We start from the raw sequence: 21,529 nt of genomic DNA, 5'->3' as shown, positions 1-21,529 counted from the left end.
AATTTAATCTTTCTGTGATCCTTAGGGCTTTCGCCAGACCTGCAATCATCATGAACATGATGATTAGCATATAGGAAAATGAGCTGAGAGGTGGGTTAGTGCTTGGAATTTTTTTCTCTGTCTTTTAATATTTAAGAAGAGGATTAGTTCCCCCACAACTACTCTCTTCTTGCCATATTATACTTTTTTCCTAAATATAAATTTTAAAAATGGAGGCTTTTTATACCAAAGAAAGTTCACAACAGGCCGTGTTATGGGAATTTGAACTCCTGTTGCTTTTTAATTCAACTTCATAGACTTTACAGTTACCGTTTGTAGCACTAACCCATAGTGATCTGTTCAGTTCCTTCAGCTCCTTCAGATCCTCTTTTACAAACTTTTCCCAAATAATGAGCTTTTTCTTCCAAGACTATCCCTGCCTCAAGCAGTGGTTGTGGTCGGGCTTCTAAAAAAGTTCACTAGACCTAAAATCTAACTCTTTACTCTAACGTGGGGTCTCTGCTAGTCAGAGAACCTTGTGATGATGAAGAATGAGGCGTGCGTCTAATTCTCCAATATAATGTTTCTAGACAGTATAGAAGAAGGAAGGGCCAAGCATACTTATATAAAATATATTTTTCAAGAAAAGTTGGTATTTTCAGCTACATGTAGAAGTAAAAATATAGTGTGTGTTACATATTTATCTGTGTAGACAGCTGCTAATCACAAAAGAAATGGTCCACGTTTGAAAGAGACAGAAAGATACTTTTCATGAATGTTGTAAGACATGAAACATAACGATTTCTGTGCCTGAACTTTTAAAGCATTTGTAAAAAATAAAGATAACTTATTTTTTCCATCACTGAATACAGAAAAAAGATATATCATGTGTTCACATATGCAGAGATTTCATCTGCTGAATCTCAGATAGGTTTGCCAGATGTCGGGCTCACACCAACTCAAGTAAGTAGGCATTCGGCACCTACACCCATCAACTCAACTTTTGCTCTCTCAGATTCCCACTTCTTTTTAGATTTTAATTAATCCCCACCTCCCTGATCCTTCAGGGTTACATGAGTTCTATAATTGTAATTATTATGTATGAACACCTGCTTGGTGCAGGGGCCTGTGTTCTGTGCTACATGAGACACAAGGGGCCCCTAAAATAGTTCCCACCCCTAAGGCCATGTGAGAATTGCTTGGGTCAAACTCAGGATGGAGAGTAAGAAGCACACTTCTCCCCTGCTCACGGTACGCAGCTTCTCATTTTTTTGTCTTCTTTGCCTTTGTGCACCTCTACAAATGCACCGCTTATAGAGTTGCTTCTGTAAGGCAACATTTAGAGTCAGTTTTAGCTCTGATAACTAGTCCTGAGGTATACAATAGAATTTCACTGCATTTGCACCATCTACATTTTTGCCTATTGGCAATTAATGGATATTGGCCAGCTTAAGCATTGTAGAGGGGACAAACCCGGTATATTAATGTCCACACTCTGTACTTAGCCCTTTTAATCTGTCAATTGAGGGTCCTTGAATCAAATATTATAATGGTCACATAAAGGACACTTTAGAGTAAATTAGATCCTTACATGGGCATGAACAGAGTTATATTTCATCTGCCTTTTAGAATTGGACATAAATGAAGCTTGGTACAGTTATCGGTGCAGAAAGTTACTTTAAAAATCCCAACCATAAGTGGACAGGAGATAGTCCACAGCAGATTGATTACCTGGGAGCCAAGACGAGAAAAATCCACCTGCAGGTAATGGTCTATTTTTCTTTTACATCATCCATTTATAAATCACAGCATTCTAATCGGTGGAGAACAACGAGCAATTGTGCCCGGTGTATAGTGGCAAGGGGATGAGCGGGTCTGTGAATGAATAATCAGTGATGTGACCGAAACCCACAGGGCATGACACATGGGGCGGCTAGATCTCAAAGGACTGATTGCAGTGGTGTTCCTGTGGCCTGAGAATGCTAACGCCGGCCCGTTTCTTGACAAATTACAAGCTTGAGCGTGAAAAGGCACGGAAAGCGTTAACCACTATATAAGTACAGTGTGTGTTTCATTCTTTAATCTAGAGAAGGGAAAGGGGATGGAGAGAAACAAGATAACTCATGGACAAAATTTGGATCCCACCATTTGATGAGGATGCTCTTTGGAGTGACGAACTCTGGGAACAGTAACGCTCAGGAAAGGGACGGCTCCGAGTTATCAACCGAGTCTCAGAACACAATCTGTCCTCCCATGATCCACCATGAGTGAGTCCTCCTCTGAACCCAGTCTTCTACCTGCCTGGACTGGTCATGCGCCCAGCCTTCTCCAAAAGACTTTAGTCTTCGTCTCTTGCTGAACTTTGGGATCTTTCTAGATTCAGGAAATCAGATTTTCTGCTTCCCCCATACCCAAAAACCATTCTTTGTCTTTGCTTCACGTTTATTGACTTAACTTTTTCTTTCTATGGAAAGATCCGTGTATACTGAAGCCCCATGAGCCATACTGTGTAAGGCCCGGTGACCACAATAGTATTTTCCTTATTGTAGATGCTCAATACATGTCTGTTGAGTGGATGAATGAGCACACGTCTACTGTGCATCCGTTCAGCAGCTTCCTGCTGAGTACTCCCTTGCTGCTGGCACAGTTGTGAGCGCAACAGGTGTGGGAACGGATGAGAAACGTAGGGTGAGTCCGCAGAGACGTGAGCCTGGCTCCAGTGTACCCTAAGGGTGGCCCACATTGTTTCTGCAGAGAATCCTTACGTGGATCATATTGTTTTCCTTTTTAATTTCCGCCCTCCTCTCTGACATGCTGCTGAAAGGACATGGCTTTTGACTATAGAAACACAGAACGAGCTAAAACGAAGACAGGGATCTGATATTCTGTTTACTGACACCTGCAGATAGAGGCAACTGTGCCTATAAAAGGTAAAGGGACTTTCTCAGAATTACACAACTACTTTTTGGTGTTCGTTGTACAATATTCAACCTTTGACATCAGGTCCTGATACACTGAGGATCCTGCTCTTCTCATTGTTTTTTGTTTTGTTTTGTTTTGTCTTCTTTTTGTTTTTTTGTTTGTTTTTTGTTTTGTTTTGTTTTGTTTTGTTTTGTTTTCTGGAACCTGAGTTCTAATTTCTGATTGTATAGGTTCGCATCCGCAACCAGATATCCCCTGGTTAGCTGCCAGACATACAGAAGCTATGCATGTGGGTAGCCCTGCTGCATCAAAAAACTCAATGTTCCTATGGGCTCGGTGGCTTCCTGGGCCTCGCTGACACTAAAGGGCTGCCTGGCCTCTGATTCAAGGATGCATCTCAAGTCCTGCTTATGAAACTGAAGCAGAATTAATTGTGGGCTGGTAGAGGCATCGTTACCCTCCTCTTTGGTTCCAACCAGAGACAAGCAGAGAGACCATCTAATGTGGAGGCTAACGGTGTGAGCTTTGAAACTATTTCTACAACTGGTTGTGTGGCCTCAAGTAAACCTATTTTCTATCTCTGAAGTCTCAAAGTTGAGATCTGTAAAATGGGAAGTGGCTGGTGCACACTGGTAGTCATAGTGGGACTTGTGTTGGAATCGAATGAGATACTCATCACATGGGAACACCCAATGTACATGCGCTGCTATCGTTATTGTTTTCATAGATGCATATATATGAAAAATATACCTCTATATACGTACATATTTTTAGAGAGAGAAAGAGCGTGTGTGAGCGTGAGCTGGGGGTGGGGGGTCAGGCACGTGTCAGAGGGAGCGAAAGTCTTAAGCAAACTCCATGCTGAATGCGCAGCCAGACATGGGGTCAATGTCTCGACCCTGAGACTATGGCCTGAGCCAAAACCAAGAGTTGGACACTTCACCAGCTGTGCCACCCAGGTGTCCCTCGTATTTTTAAGACCTAAACACGCACACTCATCCACCTCTGGTGCTTCCGGTTCTTCCCACTCATTCTTGGGAAACAAAAATGATCTCTCCTATGTGTGTAAGTCCCATTGAACTGATCCCAGGCCCTGCCTTTGTCCCTCACCGTGGCAGCCGTGTTTCTTCCTATCATAGCACATGTCCCCCCACTGTACCTGGCGACGCATTTCTATCATGTCCCACCTTGCACGTAGCAACTCGTGAGACTCGACTATTGCCCATAGCAATCCTCCGTATGGTCATTCTCTTTTGGCATCATGATAGCTGCTGGAAACAGAAGTCACTCATCTGTTTAGCACAGTTTATTTAGCATAGCTGCTTTTTATCACAGTAACTGCCAAATAAATCCTCATTGATCAATGAATAAATTGTTCCTGTTTCCCAGGACACGCTTTCACAGGTTGGGACGCTGCCTTGAAGCTTTAGAGGTGGAGCATATAATCAGCATGATGTATAAACATGTAACCTCGAGTCAGTCTACCCGGGTTCTGTTTTTAGTTCTGCTACTTATTTTATGGAAATACCAGGAGGACATCCAGCTTCTGGGGGTTCCAAATAACTACGATCAGGTAAAATAATAGATGGGGGCTAGTTAATCGTTTATAGTATATCCATCCTCAGCTCTGTGATGGGAATCCCAGATTCAGCTAAGCATGGAAGAGTGTCATGACAAGACACGGGGTCGGTCCTGGGAATAAATAAGAGAACAGGGGAGCCGTGCATATGCCGCATATTTTTCCATCCTGAGTATTTCTATTCCACTAATGCTATATTTCAAGTGTTAAGCTGCTTCTTTTAAAAAAAATGATTATGATTGGACCCTGAAAGATCAAACATCTTAGGCGAGGCTATGTGTGGAGTGGGCAGATACGCAGTCCCGTAGGTATGGAGTTCAGCATGGGACGTCGCCAGCTAGATACAGCTATTTTTTTCCCCTAAACATGGATTAGTTCCCTCTAACTCTTCCATTCCACATACCACAACTAAAAAGAGCATCGACAGAAATTCTATCAAGAATATCTTAAACCAGATTTCGGAGTTTAAAAACAAAGATAATGAGGGGAGGAGTAGGATGAAAAGGTGATCAGAATCGGCCAAGTAGAAGCATGTTAAAATGCAGCTTCCTGCAAATTGGCAAAGGGCAGAGACACAAAAGTAGAGGTGGTTCCTCAAAGGTGGATGCTTCCCTCTGCCTTAGAGGGGATTTGCGGCCACGTAGTTATGAGCCAGCAGCACCATCTAGAGGCAAAGAGCAATCCCGCACAGGAGAGAAACAATAGCCTGTCTACTTAATTTAAGCAATGACAAAACCATTGCTTCATTTCTCTCTCTCTCTCTCTCTCTATATATATATATATAGAGAGAGAGAGAGAGAGATTATATATATATATATATATATACCCCCTTACAGAAGGCCTGCAAAGGAATTGCTTCCCATTCCCATCAAAAGATGACTGCAGAGTTCATTACTGGGAACATTCAAGGCTTCACTTCAGAAGCTAAAACTTCCCTCCACAACTTCCCTACTGAGAGAAAAGTCTCTGACTTTCGAATTAGTTAATTCATTCCACACATTTTGCAGGATACCCGCCATGCCTCAGGCTTTGTGCCGGGCACCAGGGGACACCGACAAGGATGCATTACTGACTGGCCCTCTGTACCCCTGGCCCGCGTATCTACACCTAACCACAAGGATAAATCTTCTCCTGTCTTATCCTTTTAAATGGTTTCTGGGAAGTGAGAGTAGAGATATTTTAAAGCAGTCATTATATTTCAAAAATACTTGTTCTGTGTAAGACCTTCAGAATGTTTTATGTGAAATCATAGATTCAAATAAATTTAGAGTGGCAGGGATCCTACGGTCTTAGGGTAGTCATTACCAAACTTTGGTGCCCGTGAGAATTACCTGGTAGACTTTTTTATTATTATTATTATAATCCAGACTCTTAAGCTCCAACCCCCAGACATTCTAATAATATGAACATGTGGTTTGGCCCGGGATGATGCATTGCATTTCAATAAGTTTATCTGGCTTTCATGATGGAAGGCTTGCAGAGGAAAATGCTCTGGTTTTGACTTGCAGGGAAGCTGATGACAGCACTACAAACTGGAGGTGTCTTCCCTCATCTTTTCCTAATTTCTTTAACTGCCTTTATTTATTGGGTAGACTAGAGAACGTTCTTTAACTGCTTTTATTTATTGGGTAGACTAGAGACTAGGACCACACCAATCCTATAGCCCAGTAGCGCCAAGGTTTTCCTTAACAATCCCTTCTCCTTACATGATAGCTCTAATTGTCACAACTGGGTCCGGCATACTTAATTAGGATGATTTTAAGAATCATTCTGTTGAAATATATACCTTTAAGTTATGAGTATCCACATTTTGATCTAGGTTTTATTGACATAAAAACATACTGTATGAGAATATTTGCACAGTAAGCCCCTTGTTGGATTATATTGGGAACCCATTATATTAGCAAACTCAACAGCTGTGAGGCTATGTGGGTGCAGGGGAGCTGAAAATTAGAAACTTGAGTGGATTTCAATACCTAATTCCACACCAAACATAGGCAAATTAGAGCTGAAAAAAAAAAATCTTCTAAGTTGAAGGCAATTTAGCTTTCACTCTTTCTCGTTTCAGCAGCCCCTGTTTTGAAAGATGTCCAACCGTAAATCTTCGGGATTTAAAGAACTGAGCTTTTCAAAAGAAACTTGTAAGAAATCAGTGATAATAAATATCTTTCACGTATCTCCTCTTGTCTGTTACTCCTTGCATTGTCATGGAAAAGGTCCCCGTTATATCTCAGTGGAACAATAAACTAGCCTAGGAACGATGACCTTCTCCGTCCTCCAAATTCCAACATTTAACTTCCGTATCTCCATCAGGGTGATCTTTCTACACTGTTGATACGATTGCGCCACTTGTGTAAAATCTTTCAAGGTGCTGCACTGATTTAAGAAACAGACCCCACGGGGCATCTGGGTGGCTCAGGCGGTTAAGTATCTGCCTTGGGCTTAGGTTATGATCTCAGGGTCAAGGATAGAGCTTTGCTTAGAGCTCTCTGCTCAGCTGAGAGTCTGCTTTCCTCCTTCTCTCTGCCTGCCACTCTGCCTGCTTGTGCTCTTTCTCTCTCTGTCAAATAAATAAATAAAATCTTTGAGTCTTTCCCCTAAGATCAGGGACAAGACAGGGATGTCCACTCTCACCACTGCTGTTCAACATAGTGCTGGAAGTCCTCGCCTCAGCAATCAGACAACAAGAAATAAAAGGCCTTCAAAATGGCGAAAAAGTCAAACTCTCCCTCTTCGCCGATGACATGATACTCTACAAAGAAAACCCAAAAGCCTCCACCCCAAGATTGCTAGAACTCATACAGCAATTCGGCAGTGTGGCAGGATACAAAATCAATGCCCAGAAGTCAGTGGCATTTCTATACACTAACAATGAGACTGAAGAAAGAGAAATTAAGGAGTTAATCCCATTTACAATTGCACCCAAAAGCATAAGATACCTAGGAATAAACCTAACCAAAGAGGTAAAGGATCTATACCCTCAAAACTACAGAACACTTCTGGAAGAAATTGAGGAAGACACAAAGAGATGGAAAAATATTCCATGCTCATGGATTGGCAGAATTAATATTGTGAAAATGTCAATGTTACCCAGGGCAATTTACACGTTCAATGCAATCCCTATCAAAATACCATGGACTTTCTTCAGAGAGTTAGAACAAATTATTTTAAGATTTGTGTGGAATCAGAAAAGACCCCGAATAGCCAGGGGAATTTTACAAAAGAAAACCATAGCTGGGGGCATCACAATGCCAGATTTCAGGTTGTACTACAAAGCTGTGGTCATCAAGACAGTGTGGTACTGGCACAAAAACAGACACATAGATCAATGGAACAGAATAGAGAATCCAGAAGTGGACCCTGAACTTTATGGTCGACTAATATTCGATAAAGGAGGAAAGACTATCCATTGGAAGAAAGACAGTCTCTTCAATAAATGGTGCTGGGAAAATTGGACATCCACATGCAGAAGAATGAAACTAGACCACTCTCTTTCACCATACACAAAGATAAACTCAAAATGGATGAGAGATTTAAATGTGAGACAAGATTCCATCAAAATCCTAGAGGAGAACACAGGCAACACCCTTTTTGAACTTGGCCACAGTAACTTTTTGCAAGATACATCCACGAAGGCAAAAGAAACAAAAGCAAAAATGAACTATTGGGACTTCATCGAGATAAGAAGCTTTTGCACAGCAAAGGATACAGTCAACAAAACTCAAAGACAACCTACAGAATGGGAGAAGATATTTGCAAATGACAGATCAGATCAAGGGCTAGTATCCAAGATCTATAAAGAACTTATTAAACTCAACAGCAAAGAAACACACAATCCAATCATGAAATGGGCAAAAGACATGAAGAGAAATCTCACAGAGGAAGACATGGAGATGGCCAACATGCACATGAGAAAATGCTCCGCATCACTTGCCATCAGGGAAATACAAATCAAAACCACAATGAGATACCACCTCACCCCAGTGAGAATGGGGAAAATTAACAAGGCAGGAAACCACAAATGTTGGAGATGATGTGGAGAAAAGGGAACCCTCTTACACTGTTGGTGGGAATGTGACCTGGTGCAGCCACTCTGGAAAACTGTGTGGAGGTTCCTCAAAGAGTTAAAAATAGAGCTGCCCTATGACCCAGCAATTGCCCTGCTGGGGATTTACCCCAAAGATTCAGATGCAATGAAACGCCGGGACACCTGCACCCCGATGTTTATAGCAGCAATGTCCACAATAGCCAAACTGTGGAAGGAGCCTCGGTGTCCATTGAAAGATGATGGATAAAGAAGATGTGGTTTATGTATACAATGGGATATTCCTCAGCCATTAGAAACGACAAATACCCACCATTTGCTTCAACATGGATGGAACTGGAGGGTATTATGCTGAGTGAAGTAAGTCAATCGGACAAGGACAAACATTATATGGTCTCATTCATTTGGGGAATATAAATAATAGTGAAAGGGAATAGAAGGGAAGGGAGAAGAAATGGGTAGGAAATATCAGAAAGGGAGACAAAACATGAAGACTCCTAACTCTGGGAAATGAACTAGGGGTGGTGGAAGGGGAGGAGGGCGGGGGGTGGCAGTGACTGGGTGACGGGCACGGAGGGGGGCCCTTGACGGGATGAGCACTGGGTGTTATTCTGTATGTTGGCAAATTGAATAACAATAAAAAATAAATTTATTATTAAAAAAAGAAAAAGAAAAAAAAGAAAAAGAAAAAGAAAAAGAAAAGAAAGAGAGAGAGAGAAAGAAAGAAAGAAAGAGAAAGAAGAAAGAAAGAAAGAAAGAAAGAAAGAAAGAAAGAAAGAAGAAAGAAAGAAAGAAAGAAAGAAAGAAAGAAAGAAAGAAAGAAAGAAAGAAAGAAAGAAAAATTCCAAAATGGTAGCATTATTTTGTGACTTGGCTTCATGCCTAGTTCATGGATCTCATCTCCAACACCAAGGCCAGGCACTCTGAGGTCCTCGATTCTTTTTTATTTTTTTAAAGCTCATTTATTTATTTGAGGGAGAGTGAGAGAGAAAGCAGGGGCAGGTGCAGAGGGAGAGGGACAAGCAGACTCTGCACTGAGCACGGAGCCTGACGTGGGGCTCCATCTAAGAACCTCGATCTAAGAACCAGATGACCCAACCTAAAATCAAAAGTCCTCTCCTTAATCAACTAAGCCACCCAGGTGCCCCTGAAGTTGTCAATTCTAACAACTCTTTGACATTTCTGTGGCTTTACACCACACATTTTATCCTATTAAACTGTGATTTGTGATAATCAGCAGGATAATTCAGCTCAGCCATCACCTGCGTGCGGATCACTGTCTGTCCCCACCTATCCATGCTGTGTTAGGTGACCCCTTCTCTTGGGTTTTTCAGGAACCTGTACATTGTACCATCAGAGCAGCAGAGCATACATGAAGAGACGAGATGTGGGGCTTAACTCTAAAGGCCTTAACAACCACAGGATTTATGATTTCTACCTGCAACTGTCATCAGAATTCATCAAACATCATCCATTGAGTTCATCAAAGGTAGGGAATATAATTAACCTTATATTGCCTAATTTTAACCTCAGAAAGTTCTTGTTAAATAAATGCTACTATTTAGCTCTCTTTACCTAAACACTAATAATCCTGAAACAATTGAGATGATTTTCTATAGGGTCAAACTTATTAATCAAATAATTCGATCTGTGACTATTTTAATGGTCATAAATCAAGTCTGGAGATACAGATTTAAAGGGGAAAATACAACTCAGTGAAATATTGAAATCACAATGAGTACAAGATGTTCCAAAGTTATATTTAAAAATATCGTAGAATTAGTTATATGCTATTTAATTACTTTTATTTTGAAAATTAAAATACAATTAATATAATTTTAATTTTTGTTGGCATAATTCGGACTACAAAATACGTTTCAGCTGGGCATCCAGATTCACTTATTTGACTGATTGCTCTGTGTAGCCAAAATGAGTCAGAATATCGTTATTGTCACTTCAGAACATTATGAGAGACAGAGCCAGCATTTCACCCATTGAAACTGTCCTGTTTCAAACGTGCCTCAGTAGAACGCACGGTCGGCCTTTGTACTGAAGGACAGGAAACCCTGTCACCCAACACCAATATGACCACAGGATACCAACTTTGGGCTTCAAAGTATCTCCCCTCTGTTGGTTCGAAAAGAATGCAATTCTGATAATCCCCTCGCTAACGTTCTTAAAAAGAAATAGGACTTCAATTTGCAAACATAGTATATTTTATATTCTTCTCATTCTGGTGGGCTGTGACTCTGAAACGTATCCTAATTGACATTTTCTGATCTTTCTCTTGTCTTCCCTTACTTCAGTACTAAACGTATTATCAGATTTTCCGTCTTTACCCTCTTCCCCTGGCCTTTCTTAGGCTCCCCCTTCTCTCCGAAGTGCCCTTTCTCTTAGAGCTTCCTGGCCAGTGACTACTGCATTATAGAAAAGCAAGTTGGCAATATGTATTTAGACATTAAATATGTTTCTGTGTCTCCTCGCATATTCTTTCTACTGTAGTGACAAGGATATGGAAAAATCTATAAGTAACAGAGGGGCTTAGAATATAGTGGCAGCACATTTTAATTTATAAATTAAAAATAACAAAAAGATACTGGTAAATTAAAGGAATATACATCCTCAGGATAGAAAACTATAAAGTTATTAGAATGTTGTCTATGACAAGTTTGTTATATAATAGCCAAATGCTAAATGGGAGAAAAGCAGACAAGAGATGTGGTAATATATTAATTTTGAAATAGCAGAATATAGAAATATACAAACATTAAAAAGGAAAAATAATTCATAGAAAAAAAAAAGAAATGTTGCAATTGTCACATGGTTACCTATGGATTGTTTGACAACGAGTGATTTTACTTTTCTTCTAGAATATTCCCCAAATTTTCTATACTGAACATTTGTTATCCTTATAATGATCAAAAGGAAATGAAGACAATGCTATAATGAAATTAAGATACAAAGCAATAGGGCTTTGGAAATTGTGTATGGTCAGAAAGTCAAATAACGTCGCAATTGGATTTTGTGACCTAGAACAAGGAAGGATTTTAAGATGCTATTTATTTTTTAAAGATTTTATTTATTCATGAGCGACAGAGAGAGAGAGAGAGAGAGAGAGAGAGAGAGGCAGAGACACAGGCAGAGGGAGAAGCAGGCTCCATGCAGGGAGCCCGATGCGGAACTCGATCCCGGGACCTTGGGGTCACGACCTGAGCCGAAGGCAGACACTCACCCTCTGAGCCACCCAGGTGTCCCTTAAGGTACTATTTAATACCTATGCAAATAGGTATTAAATTTAGTTAAATTTAAATACCTATGCAACATATCTGTATCTATCTCCAAGCCATCCTCCCCACACCTGCCTTTCTGGACCCTTCATGAACCACTGACCAGGCCATGTCTTAAACCATTATTTTTTTCTTTGATGGATGGATGAATGTGCTTATTAATTATTCTCTGGGCACATGTAGGATACATCATATCCTACAGGAAAATATCTGAACTCTGGAACCAGGCACCAGAATTAAAATATCTTTGACATTTATTAAGGTGCCTTTACACAACTTGTTTCATCTCACTGAGCTGGAAGTCTGTCAAGTAAAAATCGGGGTAATGTATTATATCTCCGAGTGTTAGAAAGAACATAGGTTAAAAAAAATTAAAAAGTGGGGGCACCAGGGTAGCTCAGTTGGTTAAGTGGCCAACTCTTGATTTTGGCTCAGGTCATGATCTGAGGATCCTGGGATGGAGCCACGTGAGGGGCTCTGCTGCCCAGCAGGGAGGCTACTTGAGTTTCCTGCCTCTTCTCCCACTCGTACCCTCTCTCTGTCTCTCTAAAATAAACAAATCTTAAAAAAAAAAAAAAAAAGGTGAAGACGGGAAACATGCCTCGCATGAAGGAGGTCTTCCATCAATTGATAAAAGTTATATCCCCTTGCTCATTGGGCCCAGTATATAGGTAGGGTCTCATATATTTTTCACAAACGGGTAGAGAACAGGTGTAAAGTAGGAACAGCTCCAACATATTGCAGATTCTGATTCTTGAGGGATTTTTTACATTATTCTTGTTCCTTTATTTTACTGAATGTACCTAGAGTCAAACTAAGAAAAGAGATGACCATTAAGAAAAGCTGAAGATGGAGTGATGGAGTGATGGAGTTGCAAAGTACTTTGTCAGAATAGATGCAGAGAGCCTGAGATACTATTAGGGTAATCCTTTATTTTGATCCTCATAGAAATCTGATAAGGAAAGCAAGAAGGACTTAAACTCCCACTTTAACAAATGAAACTCTATTCTCTTTGCTTTACTAGGGGCTCACAAACCAGCGATGGTGGTGGTAATGCTCAATCCGTAGTGGCAATAATTGTAGCAGCAACGGTGATAGCAACAGCAGTGATGATAACCAGAGATCATTGTTTACTATTTGTTTACCTCTGTGCCGAGGGTTTAATATCTGTTGACTCATCTAAAACAACTGAGGTGTTACTATTATTACTATTATTATTCCTATTGTGCCAATGACTCGCCTAAACACAGAAAGCTTGAGTGAAGTACTCGAGGCTGCCTACCTAATAAATCATGGCACCACGATTCAAATCAGGTGTTTTGATCCTAAAACTTCTGCTGTGTTGCCTCTCCAGACACGACAGTATTAGAAGAAACTTCCATCTAAGACCCAATGAAATGTCAAGATGAAATAAAACTGCAAGAAAAATGGCTTCATGGATAGGAATGGAGCCAGACTACATGGGTTTGAGATCCAGGGTCACTTACTGTTGACCATGAACAAGTGGGACTGTTTGCCGGACTTTAGTCTCTTCCTTGGGGACATGGAGATGGCAGTAGTATCTACGGTGTAAGGATGATCAGAAGATGGGGTGACATGATCCACATCAGGAGCTGACATATAGTTAAATGATCAATGTATTTCATCAAATCCTATCATGGTAAGTTTAACGTGTATCACTATTCGGAGGCCAAGAGTAATGTGGCTATTGTGTTACTCTGTACTGTTTTCCATTCTTATCACAGCCTACAGGTAGTAGTAAGTGCAAAATAAATGGGTGTTAAAATTTTTTTGACTGGAGAAGAGACTACTCTAGAAGTCATGGCAGATTTTATTGTTCTTGTCCAAGAACACTCAGTTAAGGCTGTAAGGAAAAGCGTGAAGAAAATCAACCAGGTGATGGTCTCTGGAGAAGAGAGGTCAGGGAAGTCCTCCCCGTGTAGCAGGGCAGGGCGGGAAGCCCGGGACCCTGTGGCACGCTCCGATGAGGTTCCCCCGTAGCAACTGGTGCACTTGATTGTCCTTGTTCCTTCATCATCTCCCTCATTAGGCACGTCATGGAGTTATTCGTTAACTTATTGCCTGGAAGCAAGCAGATCCTTCATAAAAATTTACCAAATAGTTAAAAGAAAGGCATGCCAGTGGATTGGCACAACCTAGAATGGGAGGTTGATATTGAGACTTTTTTTTTTTTTTTAATCGACTCTATTGCAACAGGAGCTACGGGAGCACATGGAAGGGCCGCCCAGCACAGCACCTGATGTGGTCATCAGAGACTTTCCAGGGATGGTGACTCTAAGTTGAGTTTTGAAAGAAAGAGGAGGTGCGGAAGATATTGCAGGTAGAGAAGAAAAACAGAACTTTGTGGAGGTTGGAGGCTCGAGAGTTCTGGTGTCAGCCTGCACATGCCTGGCTTTAGGGTGGAGTCCGGCACAGAAGGGCACCCAGGGCAGGGGAGTGGCTGGGGGAGACTGCGGGCACAGGCCAGACCACGGAGACCCAGAGATTCTGAACTAAACTAGAGATGTCTTGCCTCCCACTGGGGGATGCTTGTCTTAAAAAAACCCACCTCTGAGCCCTACTGTCACAAGACAAATAGCCAGGGAAGTTGCCTTTAGTTGTTGTTGTTGTTGTTGTTGTTACAAATTGAGGAGGTTATTCTGATTCATGGGCCATTTTAGAAGCACTGCCTGATGAGATTTTTTTTAATGCAATGGCTAATATTAGCTGGTGATACGCCCTTTGGATATTTTGAAAATATGCCCCTCTGTGCACACACCCACAATTAAGCCTTTCATCAATCTAATGAAACTAGGTGCATTTAAGAAATATTTTCTAAATACTATACACTAGGTTCCTTTTACAGTTTTCTTTCCATTTATAGAATTCCTCCCATACAGATGATTCTTTTTCTTACCAAGTTTCCTATAAGGAAAAGCTTGACTTTTTTTTTTTTTTTTTTTCCTCTCTCTCTCAGGCCTTTGACTTATCTAAGCTTTTAAGTTTCAATCGAACTGGGCTCAAATGCTATCTCTGCAAATAGCCTGACCTTGCCAATCACTCTTCCTCCTTTTGGATAACATGTGGCACCTTCTCACACCTCCTCACATTCTGCCTTTGACAATCTCACCAGGGGTTTCCCTTGGACTTTGTTCCTCAACCCAGAAAGTTCCTCATCCTGTGCTTCTTGCATTTCCCAGGGTGAAAAGCACTCTATGCTACCTGACTATATTAAGAATGAAATGATCTCTACTTGAAGAGACACATCAATGGCCTGACATTAAAATGAATACAGATGGTGGAGGTGAGGCTTCAAAGATATCACCCACTTGGCACACCTACTTGACAATGTAGGTTACTGAATCAAAACAAGGTTAAAGCCCACATTTCTATTCGAGGAGCTGTAACTGTTTTTTACGGTCATGTTAATGTGCGCCCCTTATTTAAACAATCCGATTTTCATTTGGGGGCACCTATGGACGTTTGTACATCCGTACTTTGTTCTAAGGGAAATTACATTTGTGTAGATCTTAGGATACGGAGGAAGGTGGAAAAGGAATGGAATTAATATTTACTAATATCTACCTCTGTAAAATGTAGCGTTATGATTCCCTGGAATATAAGGCCCATGAAACAGATATATTACCTGTTTTGTTCACTGTGTTGTCTCTACTTCCTGGATCATGCCTGAGAAGGCCCTTTAATAGATATACGTTGCAAAAATAATCGAAAAAAATAAATGAAAATCAGATATTTAAATTACCTATTAAAATGCTTGGTTTATAGAAGGTCTTCAAATGGCAGCCGTTGCTTTTACTATAATGAAAACTACTTTAATACCAAAATGCTACGACAATAATCACTACTTCTACTTTAATGACTTCTACTCACAGCTATTATTTTTTTTTTATTATTTGGAAAATAAATAAAAAGTAGTCCACGGAACTTAAGTGAATTGTAGTAAGGAGAAAAAAAAGGATATATGTGAGAATGATCCGGCATGTTAGATCAAAATTATAAAGGGCAATTTATATCAAGATAAAACTACATGGACTTTGTATTGTAAAGCCCTGAGTATTTTCTGTGTGTGTCTCCTACATGGCGATGACACACAGATGCGTGCAAAAGAAAGGTGACCCTTGCAGCAGTAGGAAGTCTGCTGGAAGAAAAGAAGGGGGGGGGCAGGCCAAGGATGAAATAGGTCAAGGGAGAGAAGATGAGGATTGGAAAAAAGTGGAGGGAGAAAAATTTTACCTTAGATTTGAATTTCTGGAGTTTTTAAAAGTTAATAGAAGAGATGATTAATCATGCTATTTGCATAATCATTGACAAAACATAAACAGAAAGAGAATAAGGTAATATTCCTCAATGGAAGCCCTATCTCGCCAGTTTATGCTGAATTCCAGTTCTAGAAGGCCACGCCTGAGCGAGGTGAGCATGCATTTTGTGTTAAAAAAAAAAAAATCCATCAGAATTTCCTAAGGCAAAATAGCCTCCGCTGTACACCTAAGATTTAAAAATCCCATTGCCATGACCCCACACGAAGAAACAGCATCAGGTTCCGTTTGACATTCAGATGCATAAAGCAGGTCGAAACTCAACACTTGAAACCATTTTGCAGGAGGGCAGCTTCCCAAATTTCTGCTCCACTTATGAAACCAGTTCTACACCATCCTGAGGAATAGAAACATATAATGAATGTCTCCTGGAATATCTTCGGGGCCAGAAAACTGACAATGTCACAGAGCTGCCAATTACTGCATCGACTATCTTTGGGTATAATAATGGCTCTATTGGGCTGAAACATGCCTCCTTTAGAAATTCTCTTCTCTCCTATAAGAGCCCACTCTCCTTATTCTCTTTCTTGAAAACAAACAGGCCCAGTTCTTTCTACGATGTTTAAATGGCAGTGATTTCTGGAGTCTTCCCCAAACATACTTTTGCCCTTCTCTATTTGTATTCCAGGTTGCCAATATGCTAGTAAATAAGTGTAATGTCAGCCCTTGGAAAGTTCCATCCCTGTCCCTCTATAATTCCTTTGGCACACAGAATTTGAGTTGCTCCTCGTAAAATGAAATATCCTCCTACTAAAACTCCAAATAGCCACGTAACACATTTTAGCAAAAGGACCAAAGTCTCTCACCAGCGTGAAGAGACCTCTTGATGCGCCTTTACCTTTCTCTGCAGCCCCATTTTGCAGGGCTGGTCCCATTGTTTGTTACCTTATAACTTCAATGGTCACGTCTGTGCCTCACATGCTCAAGCTCTTTTCCAACCCAGCACCTCTGCACCCACTGTTCCCCCCACCCCCTTCCTTCTTTTCCGTTTGTATGTTGGAAATTCTCTCCCTTTTTAAAAAATATTTATTGATTGATCACTTTTAGAGAGAACAGAACACAAGCACGGGGAGGGGCAGAGGGAGAGAGAGAGAATGCACAAGCATACTGAGCCCGGAGCCTGACGCAGGGCTCCATCCCAGGGCCCTGAGATGGACCTCAGTCAAAATCAAGAGGTGACCGCTTAAAGCTGAGCCATCCAGGTGCTCCTCTCTCTTCTTTTAAGCGTCGTCTTGACAACAACTACCCTGAAAGCATGAACAGGTTGTTGCTATATTGTTGTACAGAGCCTCCTGTTCATTCTTAGTACTCAAAGGTGCTTAAAGCACTATTAAAAGTACTCTGAGGGCTTAAATAAATGTGTGTCATTCTTTGCTTCCCATCCCTTTCACCTACTGGACAGTTAGCTCTATAATGTAAGAAATAAATGTATTGTGCTCCCCGGAACGTCATCGAGAAGAAACACAATTCCACACAGATAGTGGACAGTCAGACACATTTCCTGAATTAAACATGTCAAAGTTAATATTTTCCTCATAAAGCCATATGCAGATCACTGCAAATGAGGCCGAGTGGCATAACGTGGAACACTTCAGGTTCGGGGGGTGAAATGCTATCAGCCACCTAACAGTTGTGTGCTTTGGGAGAAGTCATTTAAACTTCACATTTTCAGTCCTCTCTTATGTAGAACAGAGTTAATGGCCACGACTCTCTCCTAGCCAGAGTGTGGCAATTAAAAGGATCAGCTGTAAATCTCTACGCCCAGTGCACAGCACAGACTATGTTGTGATTAGCTGTGGTGGTTTCTCTGGCATGAGTCCTACGTGGACGGATAAACACTGAGAGCTTACTACGTGGTTGTTGGGATAAATGGATCCCAATCACAGTGTATGGATGCCCAAGGGAAAGTCTGAACCCAAAGTCCAAATATGTGCATTTTACTTTCTTGTCCATCAAGAAGCGTCTCCACCGTGCAATAGCACAGATGAGTACCTTTGAGCCTCAGTTTCCTTAAACACAACAAAAATAATTTAGAGCAGAATCTCTCAAGCATCTCCTTCAGCACTGAAATGTTACGGGTCAAATATGCTTTGTAGACAAGACCTTAAAATCTGTAATATTATTTGAGGCACGTTTGGACTATCTCCTAGTCTCACAGTAGCCCTAAGGCTCTGTTTATGCAAGCAAATTGAAGAGGAGACAGGAGGTTATTATAGAGCAGAATCTGGGAAAAGGGGACTCATTTGACCTGAACTGTCTTCATCAATACCCCTCCCGTGGTGATGGCTCAACTCCTCATTTGACAGTGTAGACAGAGCCTGAGGAAGGTTTGAGGGCAAATACAGATTGAGATAGTAAAACTTGCAAAACTACATGCTCACTGCACACTGTTTGATGATGGGGGATTGCGTGCTGGCTGAGAGCATCGTGTTTTGATGTAATGTGCTTTAATTTGCTTGACTCTACTTAGCCGGCAGTATCTGCCAAAGGCTTTGATTACACAGTCAAAATGGAAGTTTTCATGAAGAACATCCAATTTATGTGTGGAGCGCCTCTGAGTTCCATTTTGTTTTTCTATGTCGTGACGAATCAAAATGGGAAATGATTTTAAGGATTAACAAACCAGAGCTACGGAACTGAAATTCAAGGACCACTTTCTGAAATAAGGTCTTACATAGAGGGGTTTTAGCAGAGCTCCCAAAGATACTCTAATGCCATTCCCTTTTCTCAAAACGCTCAAGCTCTCTTGGCCTCCTAAATTCTTCAGCTATGCTATCCTCCTAACCGTTATCTTTTTCATTGGCTCCTCTCTCTGCTTAGACCACTCACTATCACCTCCTTTTTTAAAAAAAAAATCTGGTCAATTTTTATTTGACTTTTGGGTTTTATCTAAATTATAATTCTATAAAATGGAATTTCTTTTTCCATTTTTAAGGGTCTGCTCCAGCAACCCCCTTAAAATCCCATTTCAACTTAGAATTATTTCCCTCCAAAATACCACAATTACAGTTTAAAATTAGGTATTTGCTCATAAATGTATCTTTAATTTCTGTCTCCTCCCATTAGACTAAAGATGTACAAACACAGAATTATTTCTACTTTGTTCAGAGCTGGATTCCCAGCAAAGCACAGAGCAGGCACTTAGATACCTATGATTCCTGAAGTACCAGGTGTTATGTTATAGGCATAGGCAAGGCGCAAAGCAACTTAATCAATAAAAACATTCTTTGAAAACATGACCTGAGAAGTTGCTTCTCTGAACCTATTTTAGTGTTGTTTTCCTATCTGAAGACAACGTTGAATGGAACAAGTCCTCCTGTTGTATCATACAGAGTCTGAAAAGTATTGTTTTCTGATTTTTGAAGAACTATTTTATTCTGAAATGGATCACCTTCCTTCATTATTGCCCATTTACAGCCTGTTTGCATCTCTAATTAACTAACACTAAAATAGTCCATTTGTCCATTTTCTTCTACATCTCAAAATGTATTGATAGTGTATTAGAACACAAACTAAGCTGAAAATTCAGAAATGTGTTTCCTAAGCTTGATGCTATCCCCAAAGGATAAATGACATCAGGTCAATCCCTGGACATCTTCAGTGTTTACATAAGGTGTGCTCTAGCCGTATGTACAATGTGGAGAAGCGATAATAGAGACACTGTTTTGTTGTTGTTGTTGTTCTGAATTCCCCAGGTTTCAAATTGTTTTGCAGCTAGAGCAACTGGGCAAGAGGGAACAAGATCACATGTGGTGAGTTCTTGCTAATGGTGACAGGGCCTTGGGAGGTGTCAGAGGTAAAGGACCTATTGCTAGTGAGAGGTTGCTCCTGGCAGAGTCAGGACTCCGGGGGAAATGGCTGAGGTTGAATCTTAATATGGACAATATCTGAATCTGATACATCCCAGGGCAAGTGGGAGTGGTGATGTTTTCTAACTTCTGCACACCTGTTTATTTGTGCGATTCAAATATTTTATTGGCTGGTCTGTCAGGTTGATGTTTATTTAATCAGGTGTACTTAGGTATCTTCGAAGAGGCAGGTAAATCATACCCTAAACTAATATGACAGCAAAGACAAATTATATATCCCTGAATATTCAAAGCTCTTTTTCTGATGAGACAAGTTATATGAGAAAATGTAAATTTGTTTATTTTCTTAGAGATATCAAAATGGCAGTTTATGCAAATTAAGTGAATGAGATTCCCAAATGTAAAACCATGGGATTTTATGATTCTAACTACATTTCAATCAAGAGAAGAGATCCTTCAAACAAAAACTCCTTAGTTAATTTAGGTGTGATAAGAAACACAAAAATATGCCAATATTCACTGTAAATTCCACCCTAATATTTACACCCATGGAATAATTTGCTGCTATAACAAATAAAGAAGCAGAGTGAGTCAGGATTAATACCACTTCTTTCACTGTTGCTTTTCCTGGAATCCAAGAAACTAACAGAGGAGAAGGAGCTGCCCCAGCAGGCACCCAGAATTTACATTCATTTATAGAAGAATTAGTTTAATAAATAAGAAAATCCTTATCTCACCTCGCAGAGTTGTCTTGAAACTCTCCTGATGGTAGAAAAAAAAGAATTTTTTTTTTTTTTTGAGTTGAGAAGGTTTCTTATTGAGAAAATAGGGGATTGCAAAAGGCTCATGCCTCTTACTGTATTTCAGTGTCCAACAAGTTCAAGTGGGACTGAAATGCAAGTCTTGGTGAGTAAATTAGAACAACAGTGTACCGATGAGAAATGAGAGAAATGGTCATTGCACACAGACCTGAGAGGCGCAAGAAAATATGATGGCGATTGTTGTGCTAATGTTTGCCGGAGGTGTCCTACAGGCCTGAGCAAAGTGAATTTCTTCTCTTGAAGTCTATTCTTTAATTGACACAAAATGCAAGTCCCTGGAATGAGACTTGGCTGCTACCTTAAGGGCTGTGGGTGCTTTATCTTAATGTTTTATTGATGGAACTCTGCGGTGCCCATCACTGGGACGGCGTCAGGAGACTCATTAGTGAAACTTGCTCTCAGTTCCAAAGATCCTTTACCGATCCTCTTTGCTGGTTTAAAAAGCAGTAAAGAGAAAGAAAATGGTTTGAACAGTGGCTAAAGGGTTGTTTTCTGCAGGAAGTCATGAACTGCTTTTGGCATTCCCCTTTTGTAACTAGTATTTTATTTCATTTTCTACTTTTACCTGTGGTTCCTCAAGAAGGAACTCTTCTACAAATTGAATCTCTCTGCCTTGACATATTTTTTTTTTCCTTTTAAACTGTGGCCAATAATGCACAGTGACTCAAATACACCGAAGACATAACTTTCTGAATAATCTACTTTGTCATATTAGTTAAGGCAGTATTCAAACAGAAAAAAAAAATAGGA

Source organism: Vulpes vulpes, chromosome 12 (genome assembly GCF_048418805.1).
Source record: "Vulpes vulpes isolate BD-2025 chromosome 12, VulVul3, whole genome shotgun sequence".
NCBI classification, from domain to species: domain Eukaryota; kingdom Metazoa; phylum Chordata; class Mammalia; order Carnivora; family Canidae; genus Vulpes; species Vulpes vulpes.
This window is presented reverse-complemented; position numbering follows the sequence as displayed.